Raw genomic sequence first — 23,078 nt, 5'->3', positions numbered from 1 at the left:
CCGAGGCTGTATAGAATGTGGGTATTTAATAAGTCTATTTGGGGGACATTCTCTTGTCTAGTCACACTTTAGGTACTGCTGTTGACATTAGTCAAGATAAGGTTTGGATGCAAGTGACAGAAAACCCCTGAGATAACAGGCTTAAACAAATTTGAAGTTTATTTCTCGATGCGTAAAACTGTCTGGATATATGTGGTCCAGGACAAGTTCGCCCACAGTGGTGCCAGGGATTCAGGCTCTTTCCATCTTGTTGCTCAGTCAATGCTTGATCTACATTCTCAAAGTCACCTCTCCATCCAAGATGGCAGCTGAACTCCAAGAACCCCCCAGTTTGCAGGAAGGAGAAGATCCAGATATTCTGTAGCTTGTACTCCTTAAACCCCATTTTTCTCAAGAAGCTTTTCTCAGCTAATTAAGAGACTAGGTTGGTAACTTCTCAGTTCACTTAAAACTTCCTTCTAAAAAACTTCATTCATTTAAATACTTTAAAATGCATTCATGATGGCCATCATCAAAAAATCTACCAACAGTAAATGCTGGAGAGGGTGTGGAGAAAAGGGAGCCCTCTTGCACTGTTGGTGGGAATGTAAAGTGATACAGCCACTATGGAGAACAGTATGGAGGTTCCTTAAAAAACTACAAATAGAACTACCATATGACCCAGCAATCCCACTACTGGGCATATACCCTGAGAAAACCATAATTCTAAAAGAGTCATGTACCACAATGTTCATTGCAGCTCTGTTTACAATAGCCTGGAGATGGAAACAACCTAAGTGTCCATCATCGGATGAATGGATAAAGAAGATGTGGCACATATATACAATGGAATATTACTCAGCCATAAAAAGAAACGAAATTGAGCTATTTGTAATGAGGTGGATAGACCTAGAGTCTGTCATACAGAGTGAAGTAAGTCAGAAAGAAAAAGACAAATACCGTATGCTAACACATATATATGGAATCTAAAAAAAAAAAGGTTCTCAAGAACCTAGGGGCAGGACAAGAATACAGACATAGAGAATGGACTTGAGGACACAGGGATGGGGAAGGGTAAGCTGGGATGAAGTGAGAGAGTGGTATTGACATATATACACTACCAAATGTAAAATAGATAGTTAGTGGGAAGCAGCCACATAGCACAGGGAGATCAGCTCAGTGCTTTGTGACCACCTAGAGGTAAGCCTGACACTATAAGAAAAAGTAGTAAACGTTTGGAAATTTTTGCTATACTTCTTTCCTGATATCTTATACCTAGAATATCATGTATCTTCTTTAGCAGAGTCTATAATTTGTTTAAAATCTTTTCTGCATTCTGGACTACCATGTTGACCAGTAAAACAAATCTAGGCAAACACTTCAAGGTGAAATGAAATCCAAACCTCAGATCTGTACAGTTAGTTGTGTCTGTAAACCAGAACTGGGGGAGGAATGGGGGTGAAAATGCCAATAATGTGGAGAGAGAGAAAGTGCTGATTAAAAACTGGATTGGCTGGTGAGAGACTGGAAATTTTCTTCCCGTTCCCAAGAGGCTTATTTTTTATCTTTCTTTTTCACATGGTAAAGCGGCAAATTAAATTGCAAAGTTAATTCTCATCACTAAGGAAGGGATTCCAAATGTAGTCATTAAGGATTGCTGAGCATTTAAATTTTATTCATGAGAATGAAAACTTTTAAATAATTAAACAATTATTTGTTCTCTTTTACAGATTTATGTTATTATAAAATACTACAGTTTAACATCGAGTGTTTAGGCTCTAGGTTCCAGAGACTTGGATGGCTATTTTAAAATTAGAGCTGTGTTTATTGACACATTTGATTTTATGAATTATGATACTGGAGCTCCCTTGAGAGATGATGTTCTCTCTTCTTCCAAGATGAAGTCCTTAACAGGATGAGATCTTATCTTGCAGGAAACCATGAATTCACTGTGGAGAAGAGTGATTTGGATTTTTCTCTGGTAGGACATAAAGTACATTTTGAATGCTTTACTGTCTCTTCCAGTGATTTATCTTATGCATGAAAATAATCTTCAGCCTTGTTCACAACAGATGAATCTATCTTTATAGAAATTGAACAGTCGTTCTGCAAGAAAACCTAAGGAAAACAAAATGATTTCTTTTTGGTAAAGTAAGCAGTATTGTATCTTTGACTGAAAATCCCGGTATTTAAGGCTTATGTCAAAATTCTTATTTTAAACAGTGAGGTAGTCATTGGAAAAGTTGAAATTATTGTCTTCTTTACAAGGAAATGTTGAGATTATAAATTCTACATTGTGAAAATGGTATCTGAAAATAAAATTCTAAACAATTGAAAACTAAAGAATATGTTTCTTTTCCCAAATTTGCCTCACCTTTTAAAGTTGAGTTTGGATCCTTCTGCTACTTCCAGTAAATAAGGCTACTCTAACTCCCAGATAACATTAAAAATATAACTGCCTAGAAAGGAAACAACTTCGGAAGTTAGGGGGCTTCAAGCAAAACTAAATTATAGTGCTTCATCAAATGACACCAATAATCAGAGGGGTTATTTAATGAAATCATGGGGTTTTTGTTAACAAAATAAAAGCTTTAGCTTTTTACATATGGACAGAGAAAACGTGTATAGCCCCACGTTGTCCTGTCGTCACCTTGACGGACAGAGATCGTTATTAACAAGAGTGTAATACAGGCATCCAGAGAGTCTGGAATTCTGTCTCTGTTAAGATTTAGATCCTGCCAGTGGCTAGCAGCTGTTTTAAATTTAAGAGGACAGGAGTGAGTTAGCGACATTTTGTAAGAAATAAATGAGCCCTCAGTGCACACCAATTGCTGGTAAATTCAGAAAATGATAAACATTGTTCCTTGAGCAAGAAAGTCAGATCGGAAACACACCTGCAAAGATTTATTTTCAAAACAGCAAAGATGTTGCTGTGCAACTGAAATATTCTATTTTCACCTTTTCCCCCCCAATTTTTCCTTCAGGATGGTCTCCTGACTTCAGTTGCTCTCATAAAATCTGAGAATTTTTGATGAAAATAAAACAAAACTCGGAACTTCACAGCTCAAAAGTGTCCACTTCAGTTTTAAAACCTAAGTCAATTTCCATTAACATTTGCTCAACATAATTTTCTTATTTTGGCCTATGCTTCTTTTTTTTCTGTGAAAATAGTATCAACATTTTAAAAAGAATGAAACAAAAAAAACATTAAAAAGCAATCAAAAACTGTACAGAAAACTGAACAGTTCTTAAGCCCCCCAATAAAGGGGCTGCTAGCACCAGAAAAAAATAGTTAGTATGTCTTATGTTTTATCCTATGACTGGCATTCCAGAGAGTTGGTGAAAAACTTTGAACAAACCTCTTCTTTAAGTCAATTGTGTGAAGTTTTAAACTACCGACTTTCTAGTGTTTCTAAATATTATGTAATTGATGTGAATGAGAAAATTTGTATTTCTTAATAAACCTAATTTATAGAAAACAAATTCCCCCAGGTTGCCATTTTAATTTCCTGAAATAGATCCTCGTGTCTGTCACTTAACACACTATAAACTATATGCATTTCTTATTTCCTTGTCTTTAAATCATAATTCAGGAAAACCTATGAAAAGAAGAATCTATGTTCAGAGGTAAAGTGAAAACTGAGATAAAAATATAGGACAGTAATGGAGACTATACTTAATATAATTAAACTGTAGTTCTATGCCATAATTTGCTTCTAAAATTAGATGATCATCAAAATAGCTCTTTGTATTTGCAGTTTTCAAAACTGTGTAGCATGTTTGCCACCATCAGGTGGATGATACACACACACACACACACACACACACACACACACACACACAGAAACCACATAGGCTGACATAAGTGAATTGAACTGATAAAATGAATTTTAGGTCACTTTAATAAAGTTAGACTTTATTAAAAAGGCTACATAATGAATTAAAATAGAGTATTTTTTCAAATAAATCCAGCCCAAGCTTTATAAAACTACTGTGTTTCAGTAAAAAGGATATATATGTATGTATGTATATATATATATATATATATATATATATATATGTGTGTGTGTTTACACACACATACATATGTCATTCCTACTCATGAAAATTAGAGTTATAAACTTTAGGGTATTAGGGAAGGTGAAAAAATAAATAATAGTAAAATAATTTCTATTACCATGGTTTATATTACTGCTTCCAAACATGATGAAAGGGTGTGAGAAAAAGATCCTTTGTGATTGTGATCATAAATGCCCAGTCATTACCCCCCAAACTACATAAAATCAGAACCTAGAATTAAAACAACAATAGCAAAAACAAATAAGGAAAAAATCCTCAGGGTGCCAATATAGCACTGTGCTCCTCTCCTTATGATAGGTTTTTTTTTTCTTTTTCCTATTGCTTTGGGATTGCAAAAAAAAGTTTGTCCCACAATGTTATTTCTATATAAAATGTGGGTCTGCATGTGGGTCCTTATGTTGCACAATCCTCGGTGGTAGACGATAACATCTTTACTTACCCGTCTGCCAGTACTTTCCTGTGCACACAGAAGGTCCTTAAAATACAATTGAAAAAAACATACAAATAAATAATAACACATCTTGTCCTTAAACTTAATCTCAATGACATAGCAACAGCTGCTTTGAAGGGAAGGATTCAAGCAAAGCTAAACCACAGAAAACGGTTACCAAAACTTTAGCTAGTGCCTTGAAGAGGCCGCACGATAACCTTTGATGTCCAGTTCAAGTCTTAAATCTGTGGGAGCAATGGCTTAGAAGCCCTGAAGCCCTAAACCGTGGAAATCCAATTTTGACTTAAATAAAAAACATTTTGTTGAAAATGGTTTCATACATTAAGAATCCTTGATGCATATCTTTTACTAATTTGTCTTTAATCTTCTGGAAAAAGGAATAATTTTGATATAATCTACATCACAAAACATAATGCAGTAACTCAAAAATATACAACAGTAATTATTGCTATTAACAAAATGTTGGAGAACTTTAAAACTCTATGAAGAGACATTTAAGGAGACAGGATAAGCAATAATTCTTAAAATGTTAGAGTTCTGAAATGCATACATATGCCCAGAAAAGTCTAGTTTAATATTAAATGTATCCATTTTTATGTATTTTGATTACTTACAAATATTTTTAAATGTGTGAAATCAGAATTTATGTTACAGAATAAATGCTAATTTTCATAAAGTAGACTTACTTTAGATCTATTAAGTGTGTTTAATCATTCAACAAACATCAACACACGCTCTTGCATGATACTGAGATACTGACTGCATAGTAAGACATTGATTTTCAAGGATCTTTCAGTTCGATAGAGGTGATAAGATAGTAGGAACAAGTAATATCAATACAAGAGATAAAACTCCAAATATTGTTGAATTTCAGTTATAAATGTAAGTTCTAAATAAACATTTGGCAATGTAATTATGAGCCATGACCAAGGAGGTTTGCTAAGTGAATTTATATATATAAAATGCCTGGAGCATATGTAGTAAGTGCTACAAATGTGTTAACTATTAGCTATTTATTCCAGAAATATGGAATAGGATGATTCAACATTGTGAAAAATGTCTAGTTTCTTACATTAACAAGAAAGAAAAAATGCATTTGTCAATATATACAAGAAACACACTGATAAACTTCAATAACAATCAACCAAAAACCAAAAACCAGCAGTTACAGGGCTAAAAGGCTAATGGGTAAAGCGTCATCATTAAAAGCAGAAAATAAATAGGGATAGGTACTTTCTCAATCAGGGGTCAGTCAAGAGGCGGACACCACACCAGTTATTTTAGCAGAGAGAATTTAATATAAAGAATTATTACCTAGGTGTCAACTTCACAAGGTAGCTTAAAAACAAAAAGAGAACTTGGGATCACAGAGGTAGCAACTGCAGAAAACAGCTACCACTATATGATGGAGCGGGATCAAGAAGAGAAGTTGGAGTTATTAAAGCTTAGAAGCTTAGAGAAAGGCCTTGAGGAAATGAAACGCAGATGTCATGTATCTCTGAGTTGGGGGTGCAAAGAGGCGGCTCCTACACATGTTAGAAAACTGTTCATGGGATTGTCCTGCTGCTGTGGGAAGGAACTGCTCTGTCAAGATGAAGCAGCATCGGTAGGTTGACGCTCATAGAACAGGGAGCGAATAAGAAGTGACCAGAAAACAAACAGTAAGGAACAATCCCTGCTTCCTTCTCCTTCCTGGGAGCTCTCTGCCAGTGAACTCCTCATCAGCACAGTTTAACAGGGTGCCACCTTGCAAAGCAAAAACACGGTCTGCTAAATTCCAGCCCCAGCATCACAAGCAAAGCATCAAAGGTTAGGTTTGGAATGAAGAGTGGCATGTTTGCTATCACCATTATTATTCAAAAATTAGAAACTTAGGCTAATGCTGAAGGTAAGAACACAAAATAATAACAATCAACATAAATACTGGGGGAGGGCAGCGAGAATTCACTTTATTTGCAGAAGATGTTGTTATACTTAGAGAACTCAAGAAACTATACTAAATTATTTTTTAAAATAAGAGACTAAGGTATGGTGGCAAGATGTAAGATAAATATACAGACGTCAATGGATTTTTCTCTGTACTTGTTGCATCAGTTAACTTTGTTCTGTAGCAAAACAACCCTGATACAATAGCAAACATTTATTTCTCACTGACATTCCATGAGGCCTGAGGGTTGGTGGTGGGAGATACTCTTCCATGAGCCTCTTGTGTCCCTATGTGTCCTGCTGGGTATGCTAAGCCTTCAAAACCCTGATCATTTTTTTTACCCAGCCATTCCTCAGGGTTGAGTATGCAGTGAGCAAGCTTGAGGGAGAAGGTAATACCTACCTCTGGGGCAAAGAGCAGGCTTGCTTACTGCTTGCTATGACGTGATGGGATTTCAAGTTCACTGTCCCTCTCCTGTGATGCAACCGACTTTGTGTTCAGGCATGTATCCGGGCCCCACCATGGGAATGAAGACTCGGGGAATCAACACAAACGTGCTGACACTCACTCTGGCTGCCGTCTTTTGTCTCTGGTCTAGGAGTTGTGTCTTCTGTCAGCATCCACGCAATGGGCAAATGAACGTCTTAACTTGAAAGTAAAGTCAATTATGACACACCCTTCACAGATCTGGATGGTTGGCCGCTACCCTGCTCCAAGCTACGGGCTGGCTGCAGGTCTGCTTCACGAGCATTCCTGTTCCAGGATCTAGGCTGAAGAAGTAGCCCCAACCTGGCCATGTTCATGCCAGAGAGCAGGAGCTCAAGAGGACAAGTATTATCACACACTTGAATTTCAAGCTTCGGTTTGCTGTGTTTATCTCATATATTCATTGGCCAAAGCAAGTCACATGGCCAACACAAATGGGGACAGGATGGATGGGTGCTTCATCTCTAAGAAGGTACTGCAAATGATATCCAACAAGCAGACCTCTCTTACCACGGAGGAAGTAGATAATGACGAATCGTACAATCTACCATACTAGTGATAACCACTTAAACATGAATGGAAAATAAAAGCTTTTTCATGACAGTAATAAAATCTAAAAAAAAAAAAAAATTTAACAAAGAATTACAATAGCTACATGAAAACCTTTTTTTCCTCTTGAAAGATGTAAAAGAAAACCTCAATAACAGAGTTCCCTGGTGGCCTAGTGGTTAGGATTCTGGGCTTTCACTGCCGTGGCCCAGGTTCAATCCCTGGTCAGAGAACTGAGATCCCACAAGCTGTGTAGCCAAAAAACAAACTAACAAAACAAACAAAAAACACCCTAAAAACACCTCAATAAATGAAAACTTATGTTACTAGATAGGAATACAGTACGATTTAAAAAATTCCTTCCCCATTTTAATACATTTTAATGCAAAGTGAATCAGAATCTTAAGTTTTTGGTGTTCTTTAAAATGAAAATGAATAATTGGTCTGTATGGTCCAGGGGGATTCCCCCATGAGAAGCTGGTAAGTGATAAAGCAAGTTGCAGAAAACTGTGCAATATAACGCTATTTTTATAAGGTAAAAACACTACGTATTTGTGTGTTAATATAAAGATGTATTTGCAGGAGCATATGAAGAAGAGGATGGGTACATAACTCGACTTACCTCAGAAGGATGAATTGGTAAGAGAAGGGGAATCTTTCTTTTCTCTTTTTATATCTCTGTATTGTTTGACAATGGCCTTAGCCCAACAGCAAATAGAGTCAGAGAATCATAAAACTATGTTAAATCTTGTCTAAGTCTCCATTAAACGGTGGCATGTGTTAGGCCGACATGGGTAAACACACAAAACAAACGAATATTTCGCTTCCTGGGCTCAGGTATGAGGCGGAACAAGGCGGTCGTCTTCTGCCATCAGCATCGCTTTACTCTTCAAAACCAGCTTGGCACTCTTGGAAACACTCCTCATTAAAAAGGAATAATTTTTTCTAGAAGGCAACTGAAGATGCCAGCCAAAACACAAATCTGATGAGGCTCACTTGTATGTCAAGGTTGGAAGCAGGTTATCACAGACGACAAGCGTTCAACTTTTTTGTGCCTAAGTACACGGATCAAAGGAACTATGTCGTCCCCACCGTGGGTATCACGGCATTTATTTATTTTTTTAATTTAATTTTTATTTTATATTGGAGTCTAGTTGATTTACAATGTTGTGTTAGTTTCAGGTGTCAGCAAAGTGAATCAGTTACACATATACATATATCCATTCAGATTCTTTTCCCATATAAGTTATTACAGAATATTGAGTAGAGTTCCCTGTGCTATACAGTAGGTCCTTGTTGATTATCTAGTTTATATAGAGTAGTGGGTATATGTTAATCCCAAACTCCTCATTTATCATGGCATTTAAATTGGATTCACACAAACCTTATTTTTATACGGGTTGCTCTTATTACTAGAGTGCAATTCTCTGTGGTATATAATATTAAACAATATTAGAACATATTAAGAAAAACTGTAATGGCTGTAAAGATTTTGTATCAAGTATCCCTTTTAATCACTGGAGGACCAAACTTCACAACGCTGGAGAAATTCTCGGGGAACAATTCATTCTGAGGGCTCCCAAAAGTTTCTTTGAGAGGATATTTCAAAGCTATTCCAGAATTTTTTTCTCGAATTCTATAGTCAGGAATTAGAAGGTCTTATCTGCTGATGCCACATTTTTAAGTTTTGCAAAAGCTCAAATCCTGGCTTTTTCCTCCCCTTAGTCTGATGAATCTTATGATTATCCTCAAGAACATTGTGTTACACCTTATCTTTATGCGTAACTTGTGGTTAAAGATGGTGTGGAAGTAAGGAAGCCGTTTCTCAAGCCTTGGGGGCTACAACCAAACCAATAATATCTTTGAAGCCCTTTCAAAATTCTTCTGAACAAATGAGCTTAAAAACATGGATTGGAATGTGCAGGGATGATGTTCCCGTAACACTGGATTCACAGTGAAGAATTCAGCAGGGGAAAAAAATCAGATTTACTCACTGGGGAGCATCTAAAAGCCTGCCCAGCAGTCTATGAGGACTACTCATGTCATTATCAAGGTAGCCAACCCCATGAGAAGCGCTAGAGCACACGCCTTCCTTTGTGAATATGTGAATGTTCACGACAAAGTTCTTATGTTCAATTCTGAAGTTTATTAGCTATCAGAAGACAAGGTATTTGGCTAAAGAATGCAGGGGTCCTTATCTTTAGAACATCAAGGAAACTACTACTTCAAACTTTCAAAATGAATAACTTTCATGGGGGTTTGCCGTATTTGGCAGATATATTTGGAACTTTGTATGTGGAACCTGAAATTTTAAGCACTAAACACCAATGTTAAAGTGTGTTAAGTATGCTTCAGGCGGTGATAACTAAAATCCAGCTATAGAGAGAACACATAACTAAAATCCAGCTATAGAGAGAACACATTATTGGTACAAAATAATCCCTTTCTTCTTTTTTTTTAAAAAATAAATTTATTTATTTTTATTTGTTTATTTTTGGCTGCGTTGGGTCTTTGTAACTGCGCGCGGGCTTTCTCTAGTTGCGGCGAGCGGGGGCTACTCCTCATTGCAGTGTGCGGGCTTCTCATTGCGGTGGTTTCTCTTGTTGCGGAGCACGGGCTCTAGGCACGCGGGCTCAGTAGTTGTGGCTCACGGGCTCAGTAGTTGTGGCTCACGGGCTTAGTTGCTCTGTGGCATGTGGGATCTTCCCAGACCAGGGCTCGAACGCATGTTCCCCTGCATTGGCAGGCGGATTCTTAACCACTGCACCACCAGGGAAGCCCTTCTCTTTCTGACTTAATCCTTGAAAGTAATTTCAGGGGAAAATAAAAGGTGAAATAACATCTAGTCTGCCTGCAAGATAAATTCAGGTTATATTTTCCTGATATGATGACAGAAAACTCCATTTGGAAGGCTGGGAGGAAATTTTTCCTCACTTACATTTCATATTTGCCAAACAATCCCCAGGAGAAGATTTGGGGAATCAAATTTGATTGTGTTGTAACTTCCAAAAATAATTTGGAAAAATCTGGGGTAAAACAAGTTTTTATTTTACCCCCAATAAGTGAGCTGTCCTTGTACAGCCCTATCCAATTGTCATGACCATTTGTGAACCTCTTCTCTTTAATCTTTCTATCTGTGCTTGTGAGAACAAAGCAGCATGATAGGCTTCGTGTTAAAAATGGCCTGTATTGTGTTCCCGCTTCCAAAATCCCTTCCAAACTCTAGCTTCCAAAGAAACCTCGAGAGCGGGCTCCATAGTCACATAAAATCACAGAACTAAGATGAAAAATGTAGGTCTCTTAAGTTAAAAACTAAGTCTCTCTTCTAAAATACAATCACCTTTATGTATTTTAACCGTGATCTTTAATCAATTCTACCACTTAAAATGGAGTCAGGGCTTCCCTGGCGGCGCAGTGGTTGAGAATCTGCCTGCCGATGCAGGGGACACGGGTTCGAGCCCTGGTCTGGGAGGATCCCACATGCTGCGGAGCAACTAGGCCCGTGAGCCACAACTACTGAGCCTGCGCGTCTGGAGCCTGTGCTCTGCAACGAGAGGCCGCGATAGTGAGAGGCCCGCGCACTGCGATGAAGGGTGGCCCCCGCTTGCCACAACTAGAGAAAGCCCTCGTACAGAAACGAAGACCCAACACAGCAAAAATAAATAAATTAATTAATAAACTCCTACCCCCAACATCTTCTTAAAAAAAAAATGGAGTGAAAGGAAACCATGGATTTGAACAAAGAGTAGGTTAAAATGATTCTTGCCTCATTTTTTTGCTGCTTCAGGAAATGTACCCTTATCTGTAACAATATAGAGCTGATTGCAATTCCCTTTATGCTTCTGTGCCTTCTCAGATTATGATTTCCTAAAATTCACTTTTCCTCAATTTATTAGCTAAGCCATTAATTCCTTGTCCTTCAAATCTCTGATCAAGGAAGTCCCTTGCTCTGGAGAGCCTGGTCCAGATGGAGGGCCCTTTCCTCACTTCTCCACCACACTCTGTGGACCTTTTATCCTGACACTTGCCACACACTGTGCACCCCATGCCGCCCAGGAACATATTGTATTTGATTTTATACGTGCAGCCCCTCGCTGAGTGCCTACTGCATGCTAGTCTCTCAGCAGACATCTTGGTTGTCCAATATGTGTAGATAGATACGTGCAGATATGCATGTCTGAGAGAGTAGCTAGAGAAGAGTCACTGATTAGCTAGGAGGTGGGGATACTGGGCAGTCAGGAAAACCTTTACAGAAGAGGTGAGGTAAGTTGAAGGAAGCATGAGAGGAGAGACTCTTTGACAGGGAAAGGGTTAGTATAGGAAGGAAGGAAAGGAAAAAGCAAAGATAGAAGGAAGGATTGATACATGGATGGATGGATGGAAGGACAGAATGAGGGAGGATGGATATTAAGCAAAGAGGCAAAGGAGTCTGAGGAGGTCTAAGGCAATGGGGAAGGGTGGGGGCTGTGTTAACCTGGACTGTTAACCTGGAGCCGTTACCAGGCTTTTGTCGATTCTACTCACGCAGGAATTTGGAGTCTAACATTAGCATATCTTTTTCTCTAAGAGAAGCTAGAAATCAGATATGAAATCTCCCAATTTTTGGATCTTGCGAAGAAACTTAAAGTCTTAACACAGGCTAGAAACACGCATCCTTGCGCTCAGTTTGTCAACAACTTGTTTTGTGCCCGTAACAAGAAGCACATAGACTGTGGTGAGCAAGTCGTCTTTCACCCCAGGTCAGGGGCCAGGTGGTGGCATGAGAATTACATAGAAACACCCATGTTATCTCTGCAGCATTCCCTGGCGAACCAGGTGTCCTCATCGTGAAGGTCCCCATCGCTGGGAGAGCACTGCTGGGTTTGTAGAGCACCCTGAGGAATTCCACACTCCTGAGTGCAATGGAAAGGTCAGGAAAAACCACCCCAGATGGATTCATTTCATGCTGCAAATTCATGACCCAAAGCAAAGGTGAAGGGGGAGCCACAAAAGGCCCACGGACAGAAATTTGGGGGGAACACATAATTCAGGGCACTTGAGGAGAAGAAAAGGAGGAAGGTCCTGAGGAAAACAGGGGGTTTGCCAGGAGAGCTGAGGGAGGAAAGCCAACGAGGTCGCTTATCACAGGGAAGCTCAGGCTATACAGTGCCCTTGTTTTTATGAAGAAAATGACATGAAAAGTCATTTTAACGATCATTAAGTGATTTCTTCAGCCTTCTTTTGCGTGCAGGTTCAAGAGTTAACACTCCCTGACAAACAATGCAGCTTAAGAAAGGAGGTGGGAGGCCGTTGCACATCTGCTTTGCTTTAACCTTTCTCCACAGGAAAAACAGTCCTGACGACTTGGACCGGTTTTTAAACTTGGAATTGTCTTACATGGAGCTGAAAAGCCCTCACACGCAATGAGATTAATCTCGTGGCGTTGAAACCTTTGGAAACCTGGCATGGAATTTTCTTCTCAGACTGGAAATGCACCTAAGAAAGGGCTACAATGAGTAAACAGATATGGGGAAATGTGTAACCTCGTTAGCAATCCAAGAGACACAGATAAAAGCCACAACGCTAATCTTCGGAGCCTGGAATGATGCTGGTTCCGAGAGCTGGCTGCTGTGTTAGTATCTCTGCTCTGAAACATTGTTGGAGGTTAGTACAGTCGGGACAATTTCCCCAAAAAAGAATCTGGCAGTGCATTTGAAGAGCCACAGACTATTCTGGTTCTGTAGTTTTTGGAGTTGAATTCGGAATCTCTACAATTAGAAAAAAACTACAGGTGTCAAAGTTTTTGTGTCACCTCTATTTCCATCATATTCAGGGTGCTTTACTTACATGATTATTCGTTAGTTCAGGAGATTTTCTGAGGTTGGTGTCCCTAGAAGCAGAGCCTGAGATGGGGACTGTTTTGCAGTGATTCAGTGAGAGTGTTTGCAGGTAAAACCTGCAAGGGACCGAGGGGTCCAGGATGGGACTGAGGAAGAAGCCAGGTGAACACGTGGACTCAGCTTCAAGCCCAACCTCAACCTGAGCCCACGGGGAGCTCTGGAGCGTGAACAGTCCCATTGGTTGTCCCACCTTGAACAAGGGGCTGCCCTTTTGCACAATGCAGGTTGTTGGCTGAATGTAATGACCTGGGGGGAGGGTGGGATCGTCCCTGCCTTTCCAGGTGAGGCAGCTCCTATCAACTCTGGAGAAGGGCTCAGCTCACAGCACCTGGAGGATGGATACCCCAGCCTGGGGATGGGGGTCTGGACACTGGCAAGCACGTCTCTCCTCTCCAGGTTGGAGATTATAATTGGTGTGTAGAACCCAGCTCAGCTCATCAAGTCTAGTATTCCCTGAGGGCAGATCTCCTGGACCCCCACTTAGGTTTCATCACCAAACCCTATTTTGTTTTCTTCTGGGAACGACATACCCCTTTATCTGCAAGTGGTTCTTCCACTGGGACCTCCTAAACTGTTTCTCCAAAACCCCACCCCCTCCCCTCCACCCCATTTTCTACCCCTATTCCAGCCATAGGTGAGTAGCTGAAGAAACTGACAAAAACAGGAAGGAGACATTGGTAGATGTGAGGCAGAAGTGTGGCTCTCACATGTTCAAAAGTTGGGGACTATGTCTGTTTTTCTTGTTGGTGCCAACCCGATGTATCACAGTAACAGAACGCATGAGTCAGAAGGTTGTCCGGTCCCCTTGGGGAGCATCTGTCCTGTTCTGGTTCAGCCTTTGGAGTGTGTGCCTCTTCATCCAAGAGCGTGCTCCCCTATAAAACCCTCGGAGTGATACCAGGCGTGGAGAATCCGGCTGGTCTTCTGTATACAGTCTTCTCAGCTTTAGTTTCCACTGCCAATCCTTTTGTTTATCTTCCATGGAATTTTAAAGAGAAATTGGGAGGATTCTCAAAGCTATCAGGAATGGCCAGTCTTCTGCCAAGTTAATTCAGAAGAGTTTTTAAAAGGAAAAGAAAAAGTGTTTGCACATTTGAGAACTTTTCTGAGAATGCCTTCGAAGTGATGTCTTTTTTGCTAAAGACTTCCTGTTTAAACCAGACAGTCTTATTTCTACATACACTTGAGAAATAAATGATAAATATGCAAATTCAAAAGGAATAAATGAAAAGCACTGAGGCTTTTCCCCATGAAGTCTTAAAAATAGTCAAAAGACAAGGGGATCTAATGGCGGAATAGGAGACGAAGATTACAGAGAAGCAGAAAAATTCAGGAAGAACTGAAGTGGTCAAGGGCTTAAGTTTTTAGTTCAAATCCCTGTCCTACTCCTGAACATCTGCCACTTTGGACAAGGTTATCTTCCCAAGCCTCAGTTTCTTCAGCTGTGTAATGGGAATGACGTTTCTTTCCTCTCTGGGCCAGCATGGTGACGGCTGGGGATATCTGCCCTGCAGGCTCTGGAGTCAGAAAGCCTGGCTTTCAGTTTTGGCTTCACCACGTCCCAGCTGTTTGACCTTAGACTCAATAACCATTTTCAGTCTCCTTTCCTGAAAAAATGAGTATAATGAGAGTACTTATCTTCTAGGGGATGATTGGAGAATTAAATGAGTTAAAACCACTGAAATGCTTAGAAGAATACTTGGCATGTAACAAGCCTTAAAACCACATTGGCTGCTTCAGTATCCTGTGATAAACCATAATGGAGAAGAATGCGAAAAAGAATGTATACGTACATACATGTATATGTATAACCGAATCACCTTGCTGTACAGCAGAAATTAACGCAACATTGTAAATCAACTAGACTCCCATAAGATAAATTTAAAAAACAACATTGGTTGCAATGTGTTAGATATTATCATGATTTTTAAATTAACTAATGTATATAAAGAAAATGATAAGTGGTCAATAAGTGTTAAAACAACGATTTGATCTGTATGTATTTCATAGCAAGTGGTATATTATACGTGAACGCCAACTAAATGTTTCTGATTTGACGTCACCATCACTAAGGACAAATAACTCACACGTCGCATGACAAGGTAACTGAGGCCTTCTGTGCGAAATATTGACGGATCTGTCTAAGTTCATTATAAATATGGTGTATCTTCTTTCTTCATTTCTTTTTCCAAGAATATAAAATATCCCTTATCTTAGCATGATGGATCATACTGACAAAACCGAAAACGAACCAGTCACTAAGAAACAGCCTTGAATAAAATTAGCCCTCCTCTCCCAGAGTGACAAGGAAGGAAGGAAGGAAAGAGGGAGAGGGAGAGACCGAGAGAAAGAGAAAGTCAGAGACACAGAGGGAGAGAGACTACGAGAGTGAATGAATAGGACACAAAAGTAAAATGGTTTCATAAAGATATCAACATGCAACTTAGAAACGGAAGGCTACATGGTGTCTACGCCTGATGTTAGAAACTAGTCAACACTGAATCCAGGCTACCTTGGATGAAAGGGCATTAGAACAGCATCTCGCTTCCAGGCAAATGAACCTCTACGTTACCTTTTTGGTAACTTCAAGACTTAAAGTAAGGACTTGCAATCCGTTTACAGAGATCATAGAGACACATCGAAATTAAGTGTTGACATGTGTCTTCCAGGTAAAGATAAGACAGGTGTTTCGGCTCTAAGGTGATGTGTTTCCTTACAAAGCTTTGTGCCCTGCAAAGTGATTTACTGAAGGAACTGAGTTTATGAAGACATGAGATTACAGCAGGCCATTCTAAACTATGCAACCTTGTAACCAGAGCAGTATCAAAACAAAAATTGGTTCCCGGAGTAATAATCTCCAGAGCCCAGTTAGGCAGCTCTCGGGGAGTCTAGAAAATGCCACAGCAAACGAGTGAGCGGCATCCCGGGTGACGTTTACATCAGAACAGAGCTGGCAGGGCCGCGGCAGCACAGATCGGGGAGGCTGTGGGCTGCTGTGAAGGTAGGCGACCCTGGACCTGCTACTGCCCCAAGGCGAGGGCCACAGAGGCTGTGCCTCGCTTCTAGGGGAGGGTCACCCAGAGGCCCACGATATCTATTTCCTTAAAGGTACAGGTTATAGGTTCCTAGTGCTAGGGTGGTAATCAGGCTGTTTAATTTTTCCTTCTCTGCTACCGGTTATCATTCTATTGCTGTGGTAACAGTGCCCCTCGCCCAGGAAGAGATCGTGAACCCATGCCGTTTCCAGGTCCTGCTAACCTCCTTTCCTAGTGATCAATTGCATGGGAGTTAACTTGCACTGTGGGTCATCTAATGTGATCAAGATGGTATTAAATTGGACACGTTTTTAGAAAAATTACAAAGCAACTTGCTAAGAGACAGGTTGCTTCTGGCTGTGGGAAAGAGAGCTACAGTTTGAATGAAAGTGCTGGGGATCCTGGAGGGAAACTGAGACATGAGCACGGTGAGTGAGGTAGATGAAGGCCAAACCATCATAGTAAGGCTTAATGCTTAGACGATGTCTAATCCTGTCAGCCCTCAGTATCTGTGGGTTCCCCATACACAGAATCAACCAACCACAGATCAAAAATATTCAGAAAAAGAAATGCCAGAAGGTTCCAAAAAGCAAACCTGGAATCTGCTGTGTCAGTAACTATTGACAGAGCACCTACGTGGTGATTTACAACGTACAGGAGCATGTGCGTAGGTTCTAGGCAAATACTACCTGATTTATGTAAGGGGCTCGAGCATCCGCGGGTGTGGGTATTGGTGGGGCTCGTGAAACCAATCCCCCAGGGGTGATGAGGGATGACTGTACGAGGGGATCTTTGGGAGTCCTAAAATCCATCTTTAGCATTTTCCCAATTTCCTTCTCTCCCGGGGAGGCTGGGACTGGGGGGAGGGGGAGCACGAAATGAGTAAATAACAAATTGAGATAGGAAGGGCTGTTGAAGAGAGAGACAGGGACGACCAGTCCCCCCATCTGAACATCAAGGGAGGGGCCTTTGAAGAGCCAGAGCGTCCAGACCATGATCCCGGCCTCGGCTCCGGTTACAAGCCGAGGAGGCTGAGGGACAAAGAGGCTTGGGAGCCTTTGCTCTTAACATCTGTGGGTCTCCGTCAGCTCTTTTTACCCTCCGTCTGTTTCCAGCTGTTTCCAACTTCAAAAGGATGAACGGATTGTGGTTGACTTCAGGAGTTGGAAAGCAGGAGGGTCTTTATGGCTGATCCCAAGGCTTAGAAGCAAGAGAAGGATGAAAACCTTGACCCCAAGAAACAGGTGGGTGCGGTGGAAATCAAAGCCATGGGACAAACCCAAGAATTCTTGGGAAAAAAAGAATTAGTTGACCTCAGGCAAAGAAGCAGCCCAGGGGACTGCCGTCTGGAGGCTGAGCGCCTACAGAGACGCCACCCCCCTCCAGGGGCAGCCCCTTCCCTCGGAACCGCTCACTGCGTCCTGGGAGTGAGGGGACCCTGTTTCCATTGTCCAGGATGTGTGGGGCGACTGAGGGGGTCTTTGCTCTGGGAAAAGAGACTCTGGAATCCCACGTTAGAACCGGCAGGCGTTCTCCCAAAGGAAATTTCAGGGTGTATAAGCACAAATAATGTAACAGTAGAAACATGCTGGGTACCACTTTTAGCTCAATACAGGAAGTGATGAGGCCGAAGGGAAAGCTAAAGGATGTGACGGGAAAGACTGGAGCTCTCGCTTATCGGAGGTGATTCCTGAGCCACCAGGCATGATGTCTGGCTCTGCGGCCACACTGGTGCTCAGGAAGCTGGCGTTCACTAAGCTTGGAGCCTGGAGGAAGGAAGAACCAGGCAAGCTCTAGAACGGGAGACGGGCATTCAGGTAACGGCAGCCGGCAGAGGGGTGGGCTTCGGGTCGGTATCTCCCCAGGTGAATCTCCTCCGACCACGAGCACTGAGCTCACCTGGTGTACTGGTTGACAAGGCAGACCCCCAGCCTCTCCCCCAGACCTACTAAGCCAGCACCCCTGGTGGCGAGGCCCTGGAATCAGCATAGTAACAGCCACTCCAAAACTTTCCCATTCTTCTGCATGTTAATATCGGAGAACCCCTGGCTTAGGTTTTGTTCTCTAGAAATCTGGGTGCCTGGATGAGAAATGGGAACAACTGTCCAGTTATTTCCCAGAACTCTGAAGACTGAACATCCACGCACAGGCCGTGCATAGGGTTATAACTGAATAGATCTCATTCCCCTTACAACGTCCCTAACGCACACAATCGCTATTGTGCTACTTGGTAATTAGGCGTCATTGTGAATGTTTCCCCAAATGACTGCGATTCATGTGGTTTTCAAACATTTCAAGCCAGCATTTCTGCCAGCAGCAGGGGAGAGAGGCGGGAGCTGGAGGGTGCTGTAAGGAGAATATCAACTCTTACCAGCATAGGATCCGGGTTGGGTGTGCCGTTCCTGCAGCTGGGACGCCCACGATAGGAGAGGTCATCGCTTCCTTTCCTGCATGGAAGGTGGAGCCAGGCCCCAGTCTCGGCTTCCTGTGCCGTGTGGGTGTTCTCTGAAGCCCTAGCTCCCTGGCCCTTCTCAGGAGCCCAGCACACTGACCACTGGGCCCGCTAGCCTCTTCCCTGGGCTCCCTGGGCTGGGAAGGAGAGTCGGGTCAGCCACCTTGAGCGGTACAGCCCGAAGGAAGATGCGGAAGATTCGCATCGCAGGACAGAAGAGCCTCTCATCTTGCTGGAGAGAGCGGCGCCTCTGAGGATTAACGGGGCTCACCTGAGGGCACAGGACTCACTCAGGGCAGCTCTGCACCCTGACTTCGGGTCCTAACTCCTAACGCAGTTCCCCTTCTTTTCCATCTATCCCTGAGCTGTTTGGCTCCAGCTGGGCAGAAAGCGAGCATCTGACTCACAAGAATTGTATACCAGGCACAGCTGGGCCCGGGAATAGCTTCCTGCTCTTCCGCACATCGCCAGATGGCTTCTCTTAGGCATCACTCCATTTTATTGGCATATTAAAATCACAACTCAGAATCGGCATTGGTGGCAGGATCTTAAGCCCTGGGGGAAGCAACATGGCAGATCTCTTACTTTCCGCTGACGGATTATTGAACATCATTTTTTGGACCCCTATTTGTTATTTTCTAGCAAATGTTCTTAGTGCGGCCAAGGGGACCAAAAATAGATTCCAACATTACTTGTGGTAACTGTGAGAAGCTGAGGCCATGCAGCTTGGAAATACAGTGAGGTCCTGGGGACAGACGTGGCTACACTCAGCCTGGTTACATTTCTCTGTGCTGAGGTCATCAACAGGGCTGGGGACTTCCTAAGAGACAGACAAAGTCCCTGCCCGGAAGGACTGTTCCCAGAGAAGTTTATGTGTTGCACAGAAGCGTCCTCAAGTCTATCAGAACTTTCCACTTAAGAACAGCCATGCCCCGTAACACTCTAAAGTTTGGGGAAAAAATAATCAAAGCCCTTCTTATTTCTCCACCTACTTACCAAATAGCATTGAAAACCAAGCAAGGCTTGTGTTTTAAAAAGGCACGTCTGTTCTTCTTCACAAGTGATCTTCTTTTCAGCCTAAGTGGATGTGAATGTGTCAACCTGGCAGGTGATACAGGCCCTTTACAAGAGCTTATCCTCAGCCCATAAAAGCGCCCAGAGACATCACACAAGTGTGCTTACCTTCCGTCAAGTGATGCTCTATTGTTCTACGGGGAAAAAATCCTTTCAAGGGCCTGTGGTTTTTAGCCAAGGATGAGCAATTTGGCAAGCTCACCAGGACAGGCTGCTAGATCATTCTTCTAAAAGAATGGTGGAAATCTTTGACTCTGCAGGTCTTGTCCAAGAAATCCCCAAGGGCCCCACATCCCTATGAACTCCCCATTTTTCTTTTTGGAACAAGTAAATGATTCTGTCAAGAATAGATCCTATGGTTGCAAGGAGGAGAGAACAAATTTTTTAGTAGAAATTCAGTCATCACTTCACTTCTCTGCAAGAACGAAGGGGGGAAAGGTGTCAGTGGCATATAACCAACTATAATAGCTTCAGCTATGTGAACCTCTTTATATATCTTGGAATTTTTGAAGCTGAGATCGTCTGTGCCAAGATACACTTGGGCAATACAACCTGAGAAAACAAAGTTTTAAATAAAGCACTCTGACATCTTTTTCTAATGACACATGCAATTTTGTAATAGACCGAGCTTACGTCTTTCCTTCCAGCTCGGGAGAAGGCAACATCGTCTGAGTCTGGCCCCAAATCAGGAAGAAAGCTGGGCTTGGCTTCACCCCTGGTCCTCTGTGGCAGCTGGTCCAAGAGGCAGACGGAGAAACCATACACCACCCCCTTAAGCCGAGAGTTTTGGGGAATCTGTTCCTGTTCCCTTGGTTTCTAAACATAAATATGTGTGAAGATTTGGGCTGGGAATGGGCAATCCTCTTAAGTCATTCTGGACGCCCGAGGAAGGTGGGATGAGCTCTCCTTCATCTGGAGAAGTTACCTGGGAAACTCCAAGTCATCCTTCTGTAGGCTGATCACAGTAAGAGCTCCATTTTCTCCACGAGAGCCAAACTCAAAGTTAATATGATTTTCTACCAGTTTCAACATACTAATTAAATACCTGGCTTTAATTTTTTGGAAGAAAGAAAGCAGAACCTTCATTTCAGTCACAGAAATAACCGTATCTTTGGCTTGTATTAAAGGCTGTTGGTCTCCCAAGCTCTGTTTGAAATTCACAACATGGGAATTTACAGAATTTTCATAAAAGCAATTGAAGTTACAGTGTCTCCATGAACTCCCAGGGTGTACTTCTATTAACAAAAGATGTTTTGCTTTACTCACACCTGCTCGGCTCTCCATGGGGGCTCAAGCGATACACATTCCAATCGAGCAGCGTCAATAAAATCAAATAAAAATTAAGTTCCAGGGGACGGAATGGAGATAAACAACATAAAGTCCATTTGAAAAGGAGCTGAATTATTGGAACTGGTTTTCTAAGCAGAAAACGGTTACAGAAAAATAGATTTTTCAACTGTAAATCATATAGTTTTGACTTGGTGGAATTCTCTTTCTGCAATTCTAACACGTCTTCCTTCTGTTTCTCCCTCTGTGTGTGTGTGTGTGTGTGTGTGTGTGTGGGCGGGGGTGGTGAGGGAAGGGAAGAGAAGGGAACAGGGACGGAGAACATTTGAAAGAGGTAGAAGAGGGATTTCCCTGGTGGCGCAGGGGTTAAGAATCCGCCTGCCAATGCACGGGACACGGGTTCGAGCCCTGGTCTGGGAAGATCCCACATGCCCGTATGTCACAACTACTGAGCCCGCGAGCCACAACTACTGAGCCGGCGTGCCACAACTACTGAGTGGGCCACAACTACTGATGCCCGTGCGCCTAGAGCCCGTGCTCCACAAGAGAAGCCACCGCAGTGAGAAGCCCGCACACCGCAACGAAGAGTAGCCCCCGCTTGTCACAACTAGAGGAAGCCCGCGTGTAGCAACGAAGACCCAACGCAGCCAAAAATAAAGAAAGAAATAAAGAAATTAAAGAAAAAGAAAGAAAGAGGTAAGAGAAAAGAGCTAGTGAAATAGGAATTTCTTTTTTCTTTTTGAATGTTACTGGAAAGAATTACAGAGCTGTCACAAAGTCTGCCTAAATGAATGTGTTTATACTCATTAGATTATGGTCTTAAGAAAAGAAAACTTACGTTTCCTTACTCAAAGTCCATGAAATCCCACTTGTCTTAAGAGGCCTTCTCTCTGTTGGGAAACAAGGTAAGAACTTAATTCCCCTAACTGCCAACACGTTCATTTTCAAACACAGTATTAACATGACTAAGGTTTGTTCTGAGAATCAAAGAACATCCGAAGAGTTTGGCATTAATAGTGCCCCTTCCGCACGCACACACACTCACGCGGAGCACATAGAACTATAGGTGAAAGGCAAGGTCCCTGCCTTTAAAGAGCTTACTCCTTTTGGGGAGCAGGAATGTGACAGATATGTGCGTGATGGGAACAGTGTTTTTGTGAGAGGGAAACGTTCCTTGTTATTCACAATTTTCTGGCTGTTTTTGAAGGAAGGGGGGATCCCGAAGGGACCGTTTAGGGGGAGGTGATGGGTGTGAAGATGCCGGGCTGGGGAAAGAGCGGTAGCTCTGCCTGGGAAGGGGACATATTGGAGGGGGGGAGGGTGCGGGGAGATCCCGGAAGCAGGAGATGCTGGCCCAGAGCTATGAAGGGCAAGTAAGGAGAGCAAGGTGAGGCCGCCTGTGGCTGAAGAGAAGCTCTGGAAGGGGACCAGAGATGTACGATGGGGACTTTTCTTGATTTTTTTTTTTAATTGAAGTATAGTTTATTTGTATCATCTTTTTAAAGATTCCACATATAAGCGATATTATATGATAGCTGTCTCTGTCTGACTTACTTCACTCAGTATGATTATCTCTAGGTCCATCCGTGTTGCATTATTTCATTCTTCTTTACGGCTGAGACACACACAGACTGAAAGTGAGGGGATGGAAAAAGTTATTCCCTGCAAATGGAAATCAAAAGAAAGCTGGAGTAGCAATACTCATATCAGACAAAATAGACTTTAAAATAAAGACTGTTACAAGAGACAAAGAAGGACACTACATAACGATCAGGGGACCAATCCAAGAAGAAGAGGTAACAATTGTAAATGTATATGCACCCAACATAGGAGCACCTCAATATAAGGCAAGTGTTACTGATTCTTCATTCATTCATTC

The 23,078-nt window shown here is 42.0% G+C and overlaps 1 long non-coding RNA gene across 1 annotated transcript; it reads right to left on the bottom strand.

Annotated features, from left to right (window-relative positions):
• Positions 1 to 1,269: 1,269 nt before the first annotated feature.
• LOC307181654 lies at positions 1,270 to 22,851 on the bottom strand. Its single transcript, XR_013826996.1, has 4 exons — positions 22,754 to 22,851; positions 18,758 to 22,089; positions 4,499 to 4,534; positions 1,270 to 2,097 (listed from the first exon to the last, which is right to left on the bottom strand). It is a non-coding gene; the product is annotated as an uncharacterized lncRNA (long non-coding RNA).
• Between the last annotated feature and the right edge of the window lie 227 nt (positions 22,852 to 23,078).

The sequence above is a fragment of the Stenella coeruleoalba genome (assembly GCF_951394435.1).
Source record: "Stenella coeruleoalba genome assembly, chromosome: 2".
Lineage (NCBI taxonomy): Eukaryota > Metazoa > Chordata > Mammalia > Artiodactyla > Delphinidae > Stenella > Stenella coeruleoalba.
Note: the sequence above shows the minus strand (reverse complement) of the source record. Positions and strands in the feature narration are given on the sequence as shown.